This window comes from Equus caballus, chromosome 7 (genome assembly GCF_041296265.1).
Source record: "Equus caballus isolate H_3958 breed thoroughbred chromosome 7, TB-T2T, whole genome shotgun sequence".
In the NCBI taxonomy this organism is placed as follows: domain Eukaryota; kingdom Metazoa; phylum Chordata; class Mammalia; order Perissodactyla; family Equidae; genus Equus; species Equus caballus.
Window position 1 is genome coordinate 72992265 of NC_091690.1, and position 19519 is coordinate 73011783.

General features: G+C 48.6%; 1 protein-coding gene and 1 long non-coding RNA gene across 5 annotated transcripts in view; one reads left to right on the forward strand and one right to left on the reverse strand.

Moving 5' to 3' along the window:
* P2RY2 (purinergic receptor P2Y2) overlaps positions 1-18652 on the reverse strand; it is a 35143-nt gene extending 16491 nt beyond the window's left edge. The window contains exon 1 of one of the 2 annotated variants that reach the window (XM_023644162.2): positions 17049-18652. The gene's annotated coding sequence lies outside the window, so the exon portion shown is untranslated. Of the gene's footprint in view, positions 1-10; positions 203-17048 lie in introns of those variants that run through there. The other variant, XM_023644161.2, reaches the window with a different exon arrangement.
* LOC138925037 (uncharacterized) lies at positions 105-13616 on the forward strand. Of its 3 annotated transcripts, XR_011440688.1 has the most exons (5): positions 105-474; positions 1488-1786; positions 11092-11343; positions 11809-11926; positions 12479-13616. It is a non-coding gene; the product is annotated as an uncharacterized lncRNA (long non-coding RNA). The 3 variants fall into 3 exon arrangements; XR_011440687.1 differs by lacking the exon at positions 11809-11926; XR_011440686.1 differs by lacking the exons at positions 105-474; positions 11809-11926 and having other exon boundaries at positions 1174-1786.
* Positions 18653-19519: the final 867 nt, after the last annotated feature.

The following is a 19519-nucleotide window of genomic DNA, read 5'->3' on the forward strand; positions in this document are numbered from 1 at the left end:
CGCCTCTCACCTCCGCGGGGCGCTCGTGCGTTCGCTGGGCCGCGGCCGCGGGACCCACGTGCCTGGAGCCCCGCCCGCCGCGCCTAGCTCCTGACCCGTGGGTCAGACCTGGGGCGGGGCGGACCCTGGACGGACCCTGGCACCGCCCCGCTCCGGCCGCGACAGACACCAGGCCACCCTCGCTAGGACTCGGGCGAGAGACACGGCCGCGGGGTCAGCGCGTCCGCCCTGGCGCTGCCCGCGGAGGGGCTGGGGGCGACTGTCCTACCGCCTGGCGGGACGGAGGCCACCCACCTCCCTCCCAGGAGATGAGGAGAGATTTTCAGAGACGCTAAAGTTTTGCAGTTTGTCTGGTGCCTGTGTGACTCCTGTCTCTGCTGCCGCGAGACGTTTCCAGAACCCACGCCCTCTTCTCCCAGGAACCTACTCAGAGGACCACGCTGAGAACTCGCCTCCGTTACTTGAGACCCTGGGGTAGGGGGTCGGGGGGTGCTCCCCATTGGCCTAGGATGGAAATCCAGGCGTTCAGGGTCGTGCTTGTTTCCAGCTCTGGAAAGGGATGGGGGGCGGGGGGAGCCTCCGCTATGCTCCCCTTGCTTAATCTTAGCCGGAAAGAGTCACTAGAAATTTCCTGAACACCCGGCTCTTTTAGACCCTCGTCTTGAGCTGGTTCCCTTGAGCTGTTTTCTCAGACTACACTAGCCACACACATCACTCCCTTCTCTGCTGTCAACTCCCCTCTGATGGCCTTCAAGGGTCAGGGAGCCTCTCTCTGTGCCTTTCCTAGATTGTGAGCTCCAGGAGAACAAAGACCAGGTCTGCCCTCTTCCTACTGTGGTCCCAGAGGTCCCAGAGTTGCTCAGTGCTTGTTGAATGTATGAGTGGATGAATGCCCCCTCTCTCATTCTGCTCTAGGCATCAGTCAGGAGAGTAGGTTCTGGCTCAGCTTCAGCACTCACTCTGGGAGACTTTGACCCAGTTCCAGTCCCTCTCAGGCCTCCTGTTATATAAAATAGAGGCAATCACACCCTCCTGCCAAGCAGTGTCCGTTCATCCAGGACTTTGGACAGTCAGTGTCTGGACAAGTGCAAAGGAGACCTGTTTCTGTGGCCGAGGAGCTTGCTCAGGGCCCTGGGGGCCTTGGGTCCTGCTGGGCTCCACATCAGTTGCCTGGGGCCAGGCAGGATGCTGGCTGCAGCCCTGCCAGGACTGGGAGCAGATGGACACACACCCTTGTGTGGCTGAGCTGCCTCTGCAGTCCCCAGGGACCTCCACCCGGGAGACACAAAGTCCCTTGTCCAGCCTCCTCTGCCTATTGTCCTGGCTGGTCCATGTAGCTTCTAGGGGGCTAGGGATCCCTATGGCCTTTACTTATGGAGTCCAAGCCTTGGGGTCCCAGTGTGGGGAAGTCCTCCTGGGCAATGGAGGCCCTGGCCAACCCCTCCTCTCTCCTCTCCCTAACGACCTCCACTGTAACTGCTGTTTAGGCCCCAGGAAAAAATTCCTTTGATGAAGATTCCAAGATGAAGACCAAAGGCTCTGCCTCAGCCTCCAGCCAACTGGAGGGCCAGCCCAGCGTCCTGCTCCTGCTCCGGTCCAGCTCCCTTACTTCACAACCAAAGAAAAACTGCATCCGGGAGACACATAGGGTCTGAGCTACCACAACAGGCAACTCAGTGAGGCCTGAGGAGCAGAGGAAAGAGACTTGCAATATGGAGAAGGGCCAAGGGCAGAGAAGCATGAAGGGGCATTGCAGGGCGAGGAAGCAGCAGGTGCCAAGCAGGAGGTGAGTGAGGGCCCAGCACTTCAGCATCGATGTCTGCACCCCCTCTAATGGGGATCTCTCTGAGGGCAGGGCTAGGGTCCATCCTGTTCACGGTTAAATGCCCAGCACCTAGCAGTGTCCCTGTCACCTGGTCAGCCTCCATGAATATTTCTGAGCAAATGAATTAAGAACTCTAGTTAGTGACTACCTTCTTTGGGCTAGTCATTGTGTGAAAGTGTCTCTAATCTTCACCAGAACCCTGGGAGGTAGGTGTTATCAAGACCATTTTACAAATGGGGAAACTGACGCTCGGAAAGGGGAATCGAATGTTCAAAATCATGCAGTGAGTCTGCGTGGGTCCTCTGGCCCTGGAGCTGTGACTTGCTGGAAAGGAAGGCCCTGCTGAGTTCCCGGAGTGATGACTGAGCCGTAGCGTGGGGACCCACACTGCGGCTCCGGTTACACAGGGCTGGGCCTGCTCCAGCAGCCTTGTCTTGCTTGCTCTCTGGACTTCTGTGTTGGCCTGGACCATCCTGCCTCCCTCACCAATTGGGAACCATCCTCCTCAGGTTACCCGGGCAGGGGCCAGGCCTCTGATGCCAAATGCAGCCTAGAAGCTCTGGCTCTTAGCGTGCCAGGGTGCAGGCACCCAGGGAGGCAGCCAGGAGACAGGAAGCCTGGTCTAGGCCTGGGCAAGCCTCTGTTCCACCTCCCCACCAGCAAGTCCAGCTGCATAGTTTGTGGGACCCAGGGTGAAACGAAAATGTTCAAAAACTAATAAGAATTTCGAGATGGGATAGCAGAGCATTAAATCAAGTGCAGGGCCCTTGGAAGCATGGGGCCCTATGTAACTGTGCAGGTCACATGCCCATGAAGACAGCCCTGCCCTCAGGCCTTGGTTTCCTCCTCTGTCAGATGGGAGGATGAGAGCCACCTGTCCGGGCAGTGATGAGGATGAGGTTAGAGATGTCAGTAGGAGGTCCCGTGAAGAGCATGAGGCTTCGGTAGGAGTCCCCGTAGACATCACTTGTTATTTAGGTCTCAGCACTGGGTAGCAGACCAGTTCTTGCTAGGAATTGGATTCCTCACACAGCTCCTTTTCATGGACCAAAAACTAAGGCTCAGAAAGCAAAACGAATTCCTCAGGCTCACGCAGACTCAAAGGGGGAAGCCAAGATCAGAGCCCTAGCTTGTCTCTCTACAAAGCTGGTGCTTTTTGTAACACAGGCGAGAGAGAAGGGCAGGAGTGGGGTGGTGCAGGGGGGCTACTCAGGACAAAGAGGGCCACTGTGCAGACACAAAGACCTGACCACAGAGGCCCCTGCGGGGGCTGGGCCAAATGGGTGGATAGAAAAGCCGCATGGTGACTGCTGGAGGTGCCAGGAGCTGCCTCCCAGCCCCTCCCTGGTTGTGATGGGGAGGAGTGGGGTGGCATGCAGAAACCAGCAAATGGGTCAAGGAGGAGAAACAGACTCAGGTCTGGGCCCCTTACCCCAGCCCCAGGCCTCCGGAGCCCCAGCTGCCCACCCCACCTCTCTCCAGCTTCTCCTGGGCAGCCTGCCAGCCTAAGGACTCCTCTCTCATAACACTGGCCACCCTACTTTCCCCCACCTCAGAGAGAGTGGGGCTCAGGCAACTCACCATCTGACGGTCCCGACTTCACACTCTGACTCGGAAGCTTCCAGCCACCCTCCATCACCCATAGGAGGAGGAAGCATAAGCCCCTCAGTGTGTCATTCAGGCCCTTTGTGACCTGCCCCGTTGACCTTTTCACACTCATCTGTCCCCAATCCCCATCCACACCCCAGTCATATGGGGATGTCCCACTATTCTCCAAATCACAGGGTCCTTTCTCGCACACAAATGTGTTTGCTCTTCCTTCTTCCTGGAGGTGCTCTTTCCCCTTCCCGTTGCCGGGTGAACTCCTCTTTCTCCTTCAGGAACCGGCTCAAATGCCCCCTCCACCAGGCAGCCTTCTTCCATCCCCATAGTTGGATTTAACCTCCACTCTGCCGTAAAGGTTGGACTCACCCAGTCTCCTGCAGTGCTTATCCCACTCTGACTTGAGCTGTAGTTTGGATCCGCAAAGCCTGCCTGGTGGAGGGGGCATTTGAGCTGGGCCTCAAAGGGCAGGAAGACGTCATTAGTGGATGACAGTGGAAAGCAAAGAACGAGAGCTGAGAACTGGCAATGTCAGCCTTCTCTCAAAAATTTTGTCTGACTCAATCTATTTGATTTCTGAGTTCAGATAGCAAGGGGTCCATAGGCAGGAGTTGAGCATGCAAGGGGGCTGTGTCACGGGATAGATAAACCAAAAGGGCCAAGTCAGGGTGGGTTTTATCTGCCATACTATGGATTTTTTTTGTCTGCTTGTTTAAGAAGCACTTGAATTTATTTCTCAGTTCCATAGTTTACTAAGTAATTCATTTCTGCTTTTATGTTTATTATTTTCTTCTTCTTAGTTACCTTGGGGTAGCTTTTCTGTTCTTTTTCTACAAACTTATTAAAGTGGATGCTTATTTTGTTTATTGTCATTCCTTTTAAATAATGTTAAGCTTTTAAGGCTATGATTTCCCTCTGAATTCAGCTTTGGCTGCATTATGTATGTTTTGATATGTAAAGTTTTCTTTATCATTATTTTATAAATAGTTGGTAGTTGAATTTTTAATTTCTCTTTCACCTAATCAAAAGTCTTTTCATGGGAATATTTAGGTTTTGGTGTTGTTTCTTTTAATTGTTCAAACTTGCGTTATGAATTTCTACTTTTATTGCAGGTATGTAGGGAACATTGGTTTAACTAAAGTCTGTGGTTTGTGTATATTTTATTTTTTACAATTTAATTTTTATGTGTTCCATGAATTTTTTAAAAGGAGATGTGTGTTCTCTTTTTATGGGATCTATCTTTTGATATTTATTAGTCTAGTTGTACTATATACATGCATACACACATATATTTTAAAATAATGTATATCCATACTTATTTTTAGTCTATATAACCTATTAGGCTGATAATGATGTCTCTCTTACTACTTTTTTGTTTATATCAACTTCTATTTGTATTTCATCTGTTTTGATGCTCTATTATTCAATATTATTCAATGGATTATATATTTTTAATAAATAAAAATATCCACCTCTTGGGGCCGGCTTGGTGGTGTAGTGGTTAAGTTTCCACACTCTGCTTCAGTGGCCCAGGGTTCAGTGGTTCAGATCCTGGATGTAGACTTACACACCGCTAGGATATACAACTAGGATATACAGCTATGTTCTGGGGCTTTGGGGAGGAAAGAAAAAAAAGAGCAAGATTGGCAACAGGTGTTAGCTCAGTGCCAGTCTTTTTCACACAGACACACACACGCAAAAAGCCACCTTTTGTCACATTCAATGCTTTTAGGAGCAATTTTTACTTTTATTTATTTATTTATTTTCCTTCCTCCCCAAAGCCCCAGTGCATGGTTGTGTATCCTAGTTGTAAGTCCTTCCAGTTCTTCTATGTGAGCTGCCACCATAGCATGGCAACTGACACACGGGTGGTGTGGTTCTGCACCTAGGAAGGGAACCCAGGCCACCAAAGCAGTGAGAGTGCTGAGTTTTAACCACTAAGCCATCAGGGCTGGCTCAGTTTTTATTATTATTATTATTTTTTTAAAGATTGGCACCTGAGCTAACAACTGTTGCCAATCTTTTTTTTTCTGCCTTCTCTCCCCAAATCCTCCCAGTACATAGTTGCATATTTTTTAGTTGTAAGTCCTTCTGGTTGTGCTATGTGGGATGCCACCCTCAGCATGGCCTGATGAGTGGTGCCATGTCCTTGCCCGGGATCTGAACCAGGGAAATCTTGGGCCACTGAAGCGGAGTGCGTGAACTTAACCATTTGGCCATGGGGCCGGCCCCTGTTATTTCTTATATCACTGTTACCACCCTCTATTTTGCACTTACTTAACATAGCTTTGTCTGTGTTTTTTATGTAAATTTTCTGTGTCATTAACTTTTTTACTTAAAAATTGGAATGAGTAATATATTTACATGTTTCAAAAATTAAAAATATAGGAAAAAAAGATATACAGAGAAGAATCTCCCTTTATCCTCCATTGTTCATCTACGCAGTTCCTACTCCTCCCTTCACCCCTAAGCTGGAGGGTGTGTAGGAGAGGAAGACAGTTCCTCTGCCCTCTAGGTCATTTTGGTTGGCCCAAGAGTTAAATGGACATGAGACAGAATAACAGGAGAAAATCAAACAAAGTTTAATAACATGTATATGTGGGAGAAACCCAGGAAAACTGAGTAACTCGCCAAAATGGCCAGAGCCGCCACCTTAAATACCATCTTTAGCTAAAGACAAAGGAGGATGTTGGGGTGGTGGTTTGGGACTTCAAAGGAGAGGAAGGCAATTTACATGGAGATGGAAAAGCGAATATTTGGTAAACAAGTGTTTGCTGGGCGGATTACAGACAACATGACCCTAGAGACAGAACTTTGATAAGAGTGGGCTTAGCGAGGACCCTCCCAGTCTACTGATACCCAGAGTTATTTATGGTGATGGCCTGTCCTGGGGCCAGGCCTTCTATCTTAAATTCTTTTAGGCAGTTAGGGGGAAGGTCAAAGTTTCTTTCAGAGTCTCCTGTCCTTAAAAATAATCAAGCCAAAGCGACCCATTTTGGGGTGGCCAATTCTGACCTCCCACAGGTGATTTTATTAGTTTCCTGTGTATCCTTCTTTGTGCAAATGCAAATATTTCTGCTTTTTTCTTTTAAACACAAAAACGTAGCATACAATACACATGACCTTGCTTTTTATCACTTAATTGTATCTTGGGGATTTTTCCAAACTGGTAAGTTGGAAGCTTCCTCATTCTTTTAGGGTTGCACAGCACCACATTGTGTAGGTGTACTATAGTGTATTTAACTAATCCTCTGTTGGACGTTTTCATTATTTCCAGTTTTTTGCTAGTACAAACAATGCTGCCGTGAATAACTGTGTACATACGTTTTGTTCATGTAGGAGATTGCACAGAAATATTATCACTAGATCTGAAGGACTGTGCATTTGTAAATTTTATAACTGCTGCCCAATTGCCCGTCTTTGGGGCTGTACCGATCAACCCTCCCGTCGGCACTCGGTGAGAGAACTGTTTCCCCACAGCTTCGCCAACACTGAGAGCAAACTTTGGGAGTTTTGCCAACCCGACCGGTGAAAAATCATGTCTCAGTGTAGTTTGAATTTGCATTTCTCTTATTTTGAGCCTATCTTTTCATAACCAGAGAGCCATTTAAGATCTGTTTGCATTTCCTTTTCTATCATATCCTTTAGCCATTTTTCTATTAGGTCGTTGGGCTTATTGATTCCTATTAGCTTTTTATATTTTAGGAAGACTATCTAACCCTCTGTTGGTTACCTGAATTAAAAAGATTTTTCCTAGTTTACCATTTGTCTTTTGACTTTACTTAGGCTTTTCTTTTTTTTAATGGTAGAAGTTTTTGTTTTTCTGTGGTTGAATTTATCAATCTGCTCTCTATGGCTTCTGAATTTTGAGCCGTAATTAGAAAGACCTTTCCTACTCCAAGATCTCTTCCCATGTTTTCTTTCAATACTCTTATATCTCGTTTTTTACATGCACATCTTTAATACATTTGGACATTCTGTGTTATTTTAAGTATTTCTGATAAGCAGCATATAGTCGAGCTGAATTTTGGTGGATTTTTTTGTTTTGTTTTTTAAAGATTTTATTTTTCTTTTTTCTCCCAAAGCCCCCCGGTACATACTTGTGTATTTTTAGCTGTGGGTCCTTCTAGTTGTGGCATGTGGGACAGCGCCTCAGCATGGTCTGATGAGCGGTGCCGTGTCCATGCTCAGGATTCAAATTGTCGAAACCCTGGGCCACCGAAGTGGAGTGCACGAACTTAACCCCTCGGCCACGGGGCCGGCCCCTGAATTTTCTTTTTAAATGTGAGAATGTGAGAATCTTTGCCTTCAATAGCATAGCTTAGTTTACTTACGTCTATTTCCTAACTGACATAGTCTTGTTTTACTTTATTTTTGTGCTTCCTTCCTGCTTTGTTTTTTTGTCCTTTGCTATACATTCTAGGTTTTTCTTGTTTTTATCTTCTATTATGATTTAGAAAGTGCAGCTCTAGTTTGTAATTGTATAAAGCCATTAGATTAGTCAAGTACACGTATCTAAATGCATATGTATTCGTTTGTCAAAGACAATAAAAGGTGTCACTTATTGAGTACACTTATTGACCCCCTTATCCTCGGGGTACGTTCCAAGACCCCCAGCGGATGCCTGAAACAGAATAGTACCAAACCTTACACATGCTATGTTTTTTCCTATACATATATACCTGTGATAAAGTTTAATTTATAAATTAGGCACAGTAAGAGATTAACAGTAATAATTAATTATAAAATAGAACAATTATAACAATATACTGTAATAAAAGTTACTGTAGATCTTAGCAACCTCAGCATACAATTTTTTTCTTTCCTTATTAAGTCGAGAACTTTCACCTTTTCACTTAAAGGAAGCACTTCACAGTTTCTCTTTGGCATATCTGACCTGCTGGTATCACTACTCTAGTGCTTTGGGGCCATTATTAAGAAAAATAAGAGCTGCTTTAATACAAGCAGTGCAATACCTCAACAGTCGATCGAATAACAGGGAGGGCTAGCAGGCGACTAATGGGCAGGGAGTGTATACCGTGTGGATACACTGGACAAAGGGTTGATTCACGCTCCTGGCGGGATGGAGTGGGACAGAAAGAGATTCATCTCGCTAATCAGAACTGTGTGCAATTTAAAACTTATGAATTGTTTGTTTCTGGAATTTTCCATTTAATATTTTCAGACCGTGTTTGACCTTGGGTACCCATAGAAAGTGAGACTGTGGATAAGAGTAAGAGGGGACCACTGTATGTGATAAACATTGTGCTGACTTGCTTTCTGCAAGTCTCCACTACCATCTGCTCTTTACAGATGAGGAAACAGAGCTCAGAGTGCCTAAGTAGCTCGGCTAAGGTCACCCAGCAATTTTCGATAATCGCCTCTGGATGATGAGAAATTTAGCAGGCTTCAACCAGTCCAGGCCACCCCTGGAGCTGGAGTGGCAGAATCTCAGTTGAACACCATTGCTGAAGGTGAGGCAGGGGCCAATTCTTCAAAGCAAAGTCCCCTCAAGGATTTAAAATCCCCAACATGGATTTCACAAGGGCCTCACATTCCTGTGATACCACACTGTGATTTCTACCAATCTGATAGGTGAAAAGTCACATCTTGCCGGTCGTTTTGATTTGCATTTCTCTGATGAGTGGGACAAGCGTCTTTTCCTGTGTTCGAGAGCCATTTGCATTTCCATTTCTGTGAACTACCTATTTACAGCCTTTGCCACTTGGGAGGCACCCAACAAACAACCCCTCTCTCAAAGCTTCTTGGTGCGTGTGTTTGTTTTGAGAATATCGAACAGATGACTTTTGACTTTTATTGTTTCTTATAGAAAATCGTTGCATAGATAATAAGCTCTCCATCTGAATCTTTAGAACAATTTTCTTCTTCCTTGGGTCTAGGATCTTTGCTCAGGTCCCATGTTGATTGTTTTGGGGTCACTCTCTCTTGACCAGGCAGAAAGAAGGCCAGGCCAGTCACCCCCTCCTGACGCTCTCAATGTTATGCTGCATTGCTTAATAATGGCGAAGTCTTAATTCCACCATTAGACAGATGGTGTAGAAACAGAAAGGGCCAAGCTCATGAGGTGGAGTAGGGAATTGTCATCCACATCATCATTAATAATAGCTGCCACTTAAACAGCACTGTATGTATGTTATATCCCATTCATTATATATACGTATAGTATCATATATAGGATAGCATATATATATGTAAAATTATTTACATATGTGTATGTGTGTATATATATGCACTAAATATATATACACTAAATTTACACACACGCACTCAAATTTAGTTCTCACAAGCACCCTCTAAGATTGGCACTGTTACTACCCCTATTTTACAGATGACAAGGTGAGGCACAGAGAGGTTAGATTACTTGCCCAAGCTCACACAGCTAATGACTGGTGGAGCCAGGACTCTGCCTAGGCTTTCTGGCCCCAAAAATCCGTGCCCTCAACCACTCTGACTGGCTTTGAAGATAATCCTGTTTGGTTGGGGAGTGGCCAAAGGTCCACCCGGTCAGTACAGCCCCTGGGTCCCCGAGAGAAGAGTAGGCAGTGGGGATGAGTCAGTCTCATGTACTTTGGAACCCCTGGTTCTGCATAATTCACTTAATCCTCTGATTCATTCATTCAACAAATATTTATTGAGTGCCTACTATGTGCCAAGTCCTGTGCTAGGTGCCAGAGACACCAAGATAAATTCAGTATGGTCCTCGTCCTTTAGGAGCTTGAAGTAAAGGGTGGCACATGGTCAGTTAATGACACAGTGTGACACACGCTGTTCTGTTTCAGAGGGAGGAGCAGGTGGTGTGTCATATAGGGACGTGTTTCTCTATCTGTTCACATCTACCACCTAGTTACTACCATCCCTCCCTTGCATTTTGCCTTGTGATCTTCTCTTGTCTTTAGTTCATATAGTATCACTGCCAGTTTTTGTAGTTTTGTGTATCTTCCTGGTCATTTTCCCAGGGAGTGGAGAGTGGGCTGATCAGTCATAGCTGCTATCACTTTTTTTTTTTTTTTTTGGTGAGGAAGATTAGCTCTGAGCTAACATCTGTTGCCAATCTTCCTCTTTTTTTGCCTGAAGAAGAGTGTCACTGAGCTAAGATCTGTGACAGTCTTCCTCTATTTTATGGAGGATGCCGCCACAGCATGGCTTGATGATCAGTGCCACCTCTGCACCTGGATCCAAACCCACGAGCGCCGGGTTGCTGAAGCAGAGAGCACAAACTTAACCGCTACGCCATGGGCCAGCCCCCTGCTATTACTTTTTTTTCATCCTAGAAGTGTGGACTTGTTCTTGTGAGTGATGGGGAGCCAGGAAGGGTTCTGAGGAGGGCAGATGGGCTCTTTAGAATGAGAACTCGGGCTGTAGTGTGGAAAATAAATTGAATAGGGAGACGAGGCATGCAGTGCCATCAGGAGGCTGCTCAATCGTTCCGATGGAGGATGAGATCTGAACAAAGGCTGTGGCTGGGGTAGGGGAGGGGGGATGGATCCAAGGAATATTAAGGAAATGGAATTAAAGGGACTTACTAATTCATTCAACAATGTGTTTTGGTTGTTTTTTTGTAAAGATTGGTACCTGAGCTAACAACTGTTACTAATCTTCTTCTTTTGTTTTTCTTTCTGCTTTTTCTCTCCAAATCCCCCCAGTACGCCTCAGTGTGGCCTAACGAGTGGTGCCATGTCCGTGCCCAGGATCCGAACCAGCGAAACCCTGGGCGTCTGCATCAGAGCGCACGAACTTAACTACTCAGCCGCAGGGCCGGCCCCTCATTCCACAATGTTTAATGAGTACCTACTAAGTGCCAGGCACTGTGCTGGGTGTCAGGAATACAGCAGGAAACAAGACACACTGCCTGCTTTCATTGAGTCTAGAAGGGGAAGGTGTCTAGAAGATGACAAGTGAGTGATGGGGAAGTATAAGACATACAGGAAAACAGAAGTGGGGACGTGAGGGAGGAGGCCAGGCTGATGCCCAGATTTCTGCCTCGGCTGCAGGATTAGATGGTGGTGCCATTACCTGAGCCAGGGACCCAGGAGGGCAGAACCCCATGGCTGCCTCTCTGAGTACCCCCAGCCCAGGACAGGCAGGAGAAGGGGAGGTGGTGAGCAAGTGACTATTGAATGAATAGATAAATGAATGTGGGCATGAGGATACTCCCCAGCCCCCAGCCTGACCCTAAAAGAGGAAGGTGGGGAGTGGTCTAGAAAGAAACTTGAAATTTCAGGAAGCCCAGTAGTTACTCAATGCCGACAAACTGCCAGCCTCTTCTCAGTTACCCAACGGGCCACATGAGGCAGCTGTGACTCTCTTGATGTCAAGCTCCCAGAGCTGGGCTGCCATGACTCAGTGTATTTGGGGCACAGGCAGCGGCAGACTCAGCACATCCCTGGCTGTTCTGAGGCCACCGGCGTGGATCCCACAGGTTGCTGGAAGTCTTCCTGGAACCCAAGGGAGGAAAGAACCAGCCCTGCAAAGTGCCTGGTACATGTCCCCAGAGTTATGGGCCTTTCCTCTGGCTCCTGCATCCCCTACGTGCCCCTCTGCCTTAACATGGAGCCCCCCGCTGTGGGTCTGCCTGTCATCACCCGAGGGCAGGACTGAGTGATCACCTCTCTGTGCTCAGTGCCCAGCCCACACAAGCCTTCCCCCCAGCATGTGATGGAAAATGTTTCTTGGGTCAGTTCAGAGAAAGCTGTGCCTTGACCCCCAGAGGCTGGTCTCTTCCACCCTCAGGAAAAGACCAACCAAGAGCCACAGAAACACCAGTCCCATTCTTGGCATGTGGCTGGGATGCCTGTGGTTACGACCCTGAGTGGGTGGGCTAAGGCTCTGAAAGCATGTGACCAAGTCGGAGAAGGCACCAACCCACTACCCTGCCCCCCCTCGCCCCCGTCAGTATCTGAGAGTCTTGGAACTTCAGAATCTTAGAATCTGAAGGATAGAAAGGCCCTCGGGGGTTGTGTCCTCCAGCTGCCCTTTTGAAGAGTCCCGACTGTGCTGTCCAGGCCCTGATCACAATGCTTTTGGCCACAGGAGCTTCCCGAAACCTGGGACCTGAGCCTTGCCTTCTGTGACTTCCCTGAGGGTCTCCTCTCTATCTTCAAGGCCACAGAGACCACACTTGCCCCTCAGGGCCCAGAACAGCCCACCAGAGCCTGGGCTTGGGTGGGGGTGGGGGGTCTCTGCAACTGTCGCCTCCAGCCCTTGCCATCCTTGCGGATGAAGAAGTGAGCAGGAGGTCCCCTCTCCAAGGCCACAAAGGTCATCACATGCAAGAAGCAAACCATCTGTGGGGCCACATCAGGGCCACAAAGGCCAAGGGACAGGCCATTGCACGAAGCAGGAAGCCAAGTGCTGAGACTATCTTGATGCATGTGCAAGGGTCATTCAGAGCAGCTCTCCTGTGTCCTCGCCGTGTGACTCGCTGCCTAGTCTTTCTGAGCCTGTTTTCTTGTAGGTAAAATGGGGTTGTGATGCTGAGCTGGTGGGCCCAATGTGTGGATTGAATGTGTGTGTACAGGCTCAGCCCAGCGCAGCAGTGGGGGAGCGCTCCGTGGATCGCGGCTCTCACCTGGCTATGTCTGGAGACCTCATGAGCTGCGTACACCGCCCCTGGCTCCTCCAGACCCCTGCACTGGCAGCTCACGTTCACTACCAACGTGCAGTGCGTCCAGGCTGAGGGGCGACGGCAGCACCACTGGGATCCGAGAACCTGCTCCAACCTGGCGATGGCTCAGCGCCATTGGCCGCGCCCAACCTGTGGTCTCCCCGCCCTTCGGGTCCTTTCTACCTGAGAGTGAGCTGGGCTCTCCTTCCCACTGTAGGATCACTTATTTGTATGGCTCTTCAAGCAAGACGTCATGTGTTTGCTCAAGTTTCCCAAGTGCTTGCTGGGAACAGGGGACCATAAGAACCACTGGGAGCTGGGGTGGGGGTAGGGGGTTTGCCACACAGCCAGCCGAGGGCAGGAAGTGGTCAGGCGGAAACTGCAGGCCCTGCTTCCACGGCACCCCACATCTATTCCAGTTCAACTCGTCCACAACAAAGGGTTGGGTGTTTGTTTTTCTTGACTATAGAAATAATGCCTCTTCATTATGGAACATTTGGGAAAATACAGAAAAATAGCAAGCACAAAATAAAAAATTCTGGCAGTTCTGATCCACGCAGGTAACTGATGTTAAGATTTTGGTGTTTTTCTATCATCGTGTTCTATGCATTTTAACCCAGTCATAAAGTATACATGACTGCGTACTCTGCTTTTTTCCATTCACCACAACAGCACAAGCTTTTTCCTGGGTTTTTACAACCTAGCCAGTTAAATCCACCCTGTTGATTTCAGCCCGTCATTCTCACAAAAGTCCTCAATTTGTGTTAGGATTTACTCCTCTTGCCAGAACAGGATGGTGCTGTGTGCCAGTCTGGAGGAAACAGGAGAGGGAGGAGGAGGAGAGCAAGAGGAGAGGAGGTGAGGAAGGAGGGGAAGGAAGAGGAGGAGATAAAATCAACACCACAGGGGTTCGGAGGTTCCTCTCTCTGCCCCGCCTCTCCCCCTCGGGATTTAGGGATAAATCCGTTTCTCAGAGTTGAAAATCCCCAGGACAGTCCCCTGATCCCCTGAGTCACCCGGACTCACCGATATCCTTCTGGATCTTCCCCTGCTCGTTCTGTACACTCAACCCTGAAAGGAAGGGAGCTCACTCCCTGTAGGAAAAAAGCCTGCTTCCCCGGGGACCAGTCCTGCAGACCCTGGCCAACAAAGACTCTGCTCCAGCCACCCTGCCTCCTTTTGTGTCCTCTGCCCACTTGTCATGTGACCCGATGTTTAAGCCTCTATAGTCCAGTCACCTTCTCTGGACCCAGAGTATACCCCAGAATGTCAGAGAGGCCTCAGAGCCTCATGTGCATCTGATTGAGTGTGGAGCAGAGTAGGGCAATCACCTTCTCTCTTCTGGACACTATGCCTCTGTTAGTGCAGCCTGCATTTGCATTTGCTTATTTGGTAGCCATTGCCTTGGCTCATGTAGAGCTTGTGGTCAGCTCAAACTCTGAGCTCCTTTTAGCATCGTTGTTGGTAAACCAGTTCTCCCACTTCCTGTCCTTGGACAATCATTTGAAGAAACCCGCTGCAAGACTTGATATTTTGCTCTCTTTATATACTTGCATTGTGAATTTTAGCTCTTTTTTTTAGAATCTTTTATTTACTTATTTATTTATTTGAGGGAGATTATCCCTGAGGTAACATCCATGCCCATCTTCCTCCACTTTATATGTGGGACGCCTGCCACAGCATGGCTTGCCAAGTGGTGCCATGTGCACACCCGGGATTCGAACCGACCAACCCTGGGCCGCTGAGAAGCGGAATATTCGAACTTAACCACTGTGCCACCGGGCCGGCCCCCTTGGCTTCTTGTCATGGGTAAATTTGATACATGTGTGCCATGCCTTTATCCAACCTATTGATAAGATGATAACCTGAACTGGGCCCAAGTGAGAGACCCCCTTTCCACAGGCCCTGACCCATAACCAGAGCCACTGCATAAATTTAATCTGCTTGTGAGAAACCTGTGAAGAAATATCACCTTCTTTAAAAATCCAATCATGCATAGGTCTACACACAAAAGAATTCCAAACGGGCACTAAGACAAATACTTATACATGAATGTTCACAGCAGCACTATTCACAATAGCCCAAGGGTGGAAACAACCCAAATGTCCATCAGCGGATGAGTGGATAACAAACTGTGACATATCCATACAATGGAATATTACTCAGCCATAAAAAGGAATGGAGTTCTGCTACATGCCACAATGCAGATGAACCTCAAAAACATAATGCTGAGTGAAAGCAGCCTGATAGCAAAGGTCACATATTATACGATTCTGTTCATATGAAACATCCAGAGTAGGTTCAGGGGCTGAGGGGAGAGGGGAATAGGGAGTGACTCTGCAATGGGTATGGGGTTTTCTTTTGAGGTGAAGAAAATGTTTTGGAACTAGTCAGAGGGAGGGGTTGCACAACACTGTGAATGTATAAATGCCTCTAAATTGTGCACTTTTAAGCGGTTAATTTCACAGTAAGTGAATTTTACTTCTATTAGAAAAAAAAAAAATAGCCTCTGCAGGGCCAGCCCAGTGGCACCGCAGTTAAGTTTCCTGCTCCACTTCGGTGGCCCAGGATTCACCAGTTTGGATCCCAGGTGTGGACCTACACACCACTTATCAAGCCATGCTGTAGCAGGCATCTCACATATGAAATAGAGGAAGATGGGCATGGATGATAGCTCAGCAAAAAGAGAAGAATCGGTGGTGGATGTTAGCTTAGGGCTAATCTTCCTCAAAAAAAAAAAAAAAAGGGCTCTGCAAATGAAAAAAGTCCAGTGCCTTCAACAGACAGCCTTGTGCTGGGTGTTAGGGACAAAGAGATGAATGAGACCTGCTCCCTGCTGAAGCCGGGAGAGCCTAAAGTCTTTGAAGCTGCAAGGCGGCTACCCTCTGAGATTCACCTTCCACACTGTGGTTCTCTCACTGGGTACTGTGGTTACCACCAGGCAGACTTCCAGGGGTGCTGCCCCTCTTGTCTTAGTGATCTGAGCTGGGACAACACAGAGGCATCAGTAACTTTGCAGGGGAGAAACCTGCGAACCTAACCTTTGCCACGTGCTCAAGGTCAACGTCACCAGTGATAGGTCCTGTTCATAGTACGTACCCTTGAGCTGACGTGGTGAGGACAGCCCTTTACCTCGGTGGTCCTACTCCCAAGAACTCACAACTCCAGTCTAATCATGAGAAAAACATCAGAAAAAAACACATCGAGAGACAGTCTACGAAATACCTAACCAATGCTTCTCAAAACTGTCGGGGTGAGCAAAAACAAGGAAAGTCCAGGCAACCGTCCCAGATCCGAAAGAGGGGAGGGAGTCATGGTGACTAAATGTGACGTGGTATCCTGGACAGAAAAAGGACACTGAGTGAAAGCTTAGGAAATCCAAATAAACTATGGACTCTAGTTAGTTAGTAATAATGTATCAATATTGGTTCATTAGTTGTGACAAATATAAGGTGTTACCATAGAGGAAGCTGGGTGGGGCATACAAGACTCCTCTGTACTATCTTTGCAACGTTTCTGTCAACATAAAAGTATTCTTTTATTTTTTATTTATTTAGTTTTTTGAGGAAGATTAGCCCTGAGCTAACATCTGCTGCCAATCCTCCTCTTTTTTGCTGAGGAAGACTGGCCCTGAGCTAACATCCGTGCCCATCTTCCTTTGCTATATATGTGGGACGCCTACCACAGCATGGCCTGTCAAGTGGTGCCATGTCTGCATCCAGGATCTGAACCGGCAAACCCCGGGCCGCCGAAGCGAAACATGTGAACTTAACCGCTGCGCCACCGGGCAGGCCCCAAAAGTATTCTTTCAAAACGCTTATTTATTTTAAAATATTAGCTGAAAAATGCATCCTTTTAAAATCCTTACAGGGGCTGTAACAAGGCTGTTCAGACAAACATGACGACGAGGAAATGAACAGAGTGCAGTTTGGCGTACTAGGTGTCACCTGGTTCTCCAGGTGCTAATCGACACCAGGGAGAAAAATAAGGCCTTACCTGACCGCACCCCCACTGTGCAGGCCCCTGACCGCCTCCTCCTGCCTTGTAGACACCAGTACCTTTAAAAATCCAGACTAAGAGAGTCAGAGTGTCTCTTCCGTAGCCCAGGACCCCACTGCAGTTCTCTCCAGGCCCTGGACCGCACGTCCTCCCCAGGGGACTGGCACCAGGAAGAACTTTAGATGAGACATCACACTGCCTTCCCGCGGGTGCAGTCTGGAGGCCTGACGGCCAGGCTCTGAGCCAACAGTAGAATGATACCTTAATCCAACATGACATTCACAGATGCTCCCGCCCACTAACGAGGGGTCATTTCCGTCTCTGCTGAGGAAGAGAACATTCCTCTGTTTGGTACATGAAGATATCATGGATGCCTTTGACAGAGGTCTTTCCCTTGTTTTTATCTGATTTTTTTTTTCCTGAGCTAACATCTGTTCCCAACCTTCCTCTCTTTGTATGTGAGCCTCTGCCACAGCATGGCCACCAAGGGACAAGTGGTGTGGGTCCATGCCCAGGAACCGAACCTGGGCCGCAGAAGCAGAGTGTGCCGAATTGAATCACCAGGCCGCTGGGGCTGGCCCGAGGTCTTTCTCAAATACAGATGCAGGGTAGGGCAGTGCCAAGGTTAAGAGGAATGTTTGGAATAGACAACCCTAGACATGAATCCTGACTCCATCACTTACTGATTTACTTAAATCCTGTGACCCTCAGTTTCCACACCTGTAAAATAAACATTATGATAATAATGTCTCTTCTAGGATTGTTGGAGGAGATGAGAAGCAATAATTCATGTGACGTGCTTAGCACAATACCTGGTCTCAGGATCCTGTCAAGGTTCTTGGATGGAGCTGATAAGTCCACAGGCTCCAGAGAAGTGGCACTTGCCACCAAGGTCACAAATCCATTAGTGATACAGAAACCAGAGTAAAGAGAGAGGACTGGCTGGATCTTAGAGCCGGGGGAGAAAAGGAAGGGGCAGCAAAGGGTTTACCCACAACCAAACTTGACTCTGAGGGTTCCTGGGGAGGAGGCTGCTGCAGGACGGCTCTCGAGATCTCATGCGCGTCTGCACCCAACAGTACTTTAGTTTTCCAGGGCCATCATCGACGAGTCGTCATTAAAACTGCCCCACATCCACCCCAGTGAGGGCTTGTGCTGTACCAGGCACACACCCGGAGAGGCCAGGGTCGTCCAGGAGGTCCAAGACATGGGTCGATGTGGCCTGAGCTCCAGATATTAGCCCTTTAGTCGAAGGACAGTGAGGAGGCGCAGGTGGTACAACCTGGGGAAGCCAGGGTGGTGGAACAGTCGGAAGTCTCAGGGCATATCAGCCCAAGTTGTACCCTGGCACCCAGCACTGTGCCTGGCACACAGTAGGTGCTCATTAAACACACAAATGAGAAAATGAAAGGTCCCTGTCTTCAAGGCCCTCACAGTCCAGCAGGGGAGACATGGCGCACGACAAACCCACAAAGAATCTTGTCCAGCGGTGGGCCCAGACTGTGGCCGTTGGACACCCTGTGGGAGCAGAGCACTTCCAGGGTGACTCAGGGGATGGCGTGAGCCTGGGCCGCAGAGGAGGAAGGCTGCATGTGTGCCCAGGGCCCAGAGTCCCAGCAGAGCTGGGGAGCTGCATGACTCATTGCAGGGCAGGGCTGCAGCCTAGAGGAAGGGTGGGGCGCCGAGAGAAAGTGCCAGTGAAACCCAGGAGGAGCCAGCCTCACCCCTGCCTTCTGCTTCCCTCCCTTCTTCCACAGTTTACTGCTTCTGGGCAAAGGCCGCTGCAGAGTTCACAGACAAGCAGCAGCCTTGATGGCATCCACAACGTAAGTAGCAAAGATCACAACTGGATGAAGCTGGAGTGAGTTTCTGAGCGCTGAAAATAAGCAACATTTTGGAGGTTACTCAAAAAGATAAGGGCAGCTCAGTGTAACAGATGCTTGAGCCTCAGTGTTTGACAAAGTTGGGTTAAAATCCTGGCTTAGACTAAACCCTAAACTCCTAGCACCCAAACCTCCTGGGCACATCACCCAAACTCCCTGAGCCTCGGTTTCTTCTTCTGTAATCCAGACATTGGAGGTGGTGTCTGTGGGGGCCCTGCTCATTCAGTCGGGGCTTGGTGATGGGTAGGTAGACACGGCCTGTCACTGTCACTGCACTGTCTCAGACCGTGGCTGTGAAGGAGACCTGGCAAACAGATGCAGAAAGGCAGAGGGGGCTCCACATAGGGCAGAGCCACTCCCCTTTGCTCACGTTGCTGAGTGACTGTGATCACCTACTACAATTGCCCCAGCAACCTCCGATGCTCCGACGGAAGAGAACGGTGCCCTGTGACTGGTCCTCCGGGCCAGCCGGGCGCAGCCACATCCACCCCTCAGCTCTCTATCAATCCATCTGCTCTGCTGGGTTCTCAACCCCGTCCTAGAGGGCATGAGAGACGAGGAAGACCCAGCCGCTGCCCTCTGGAA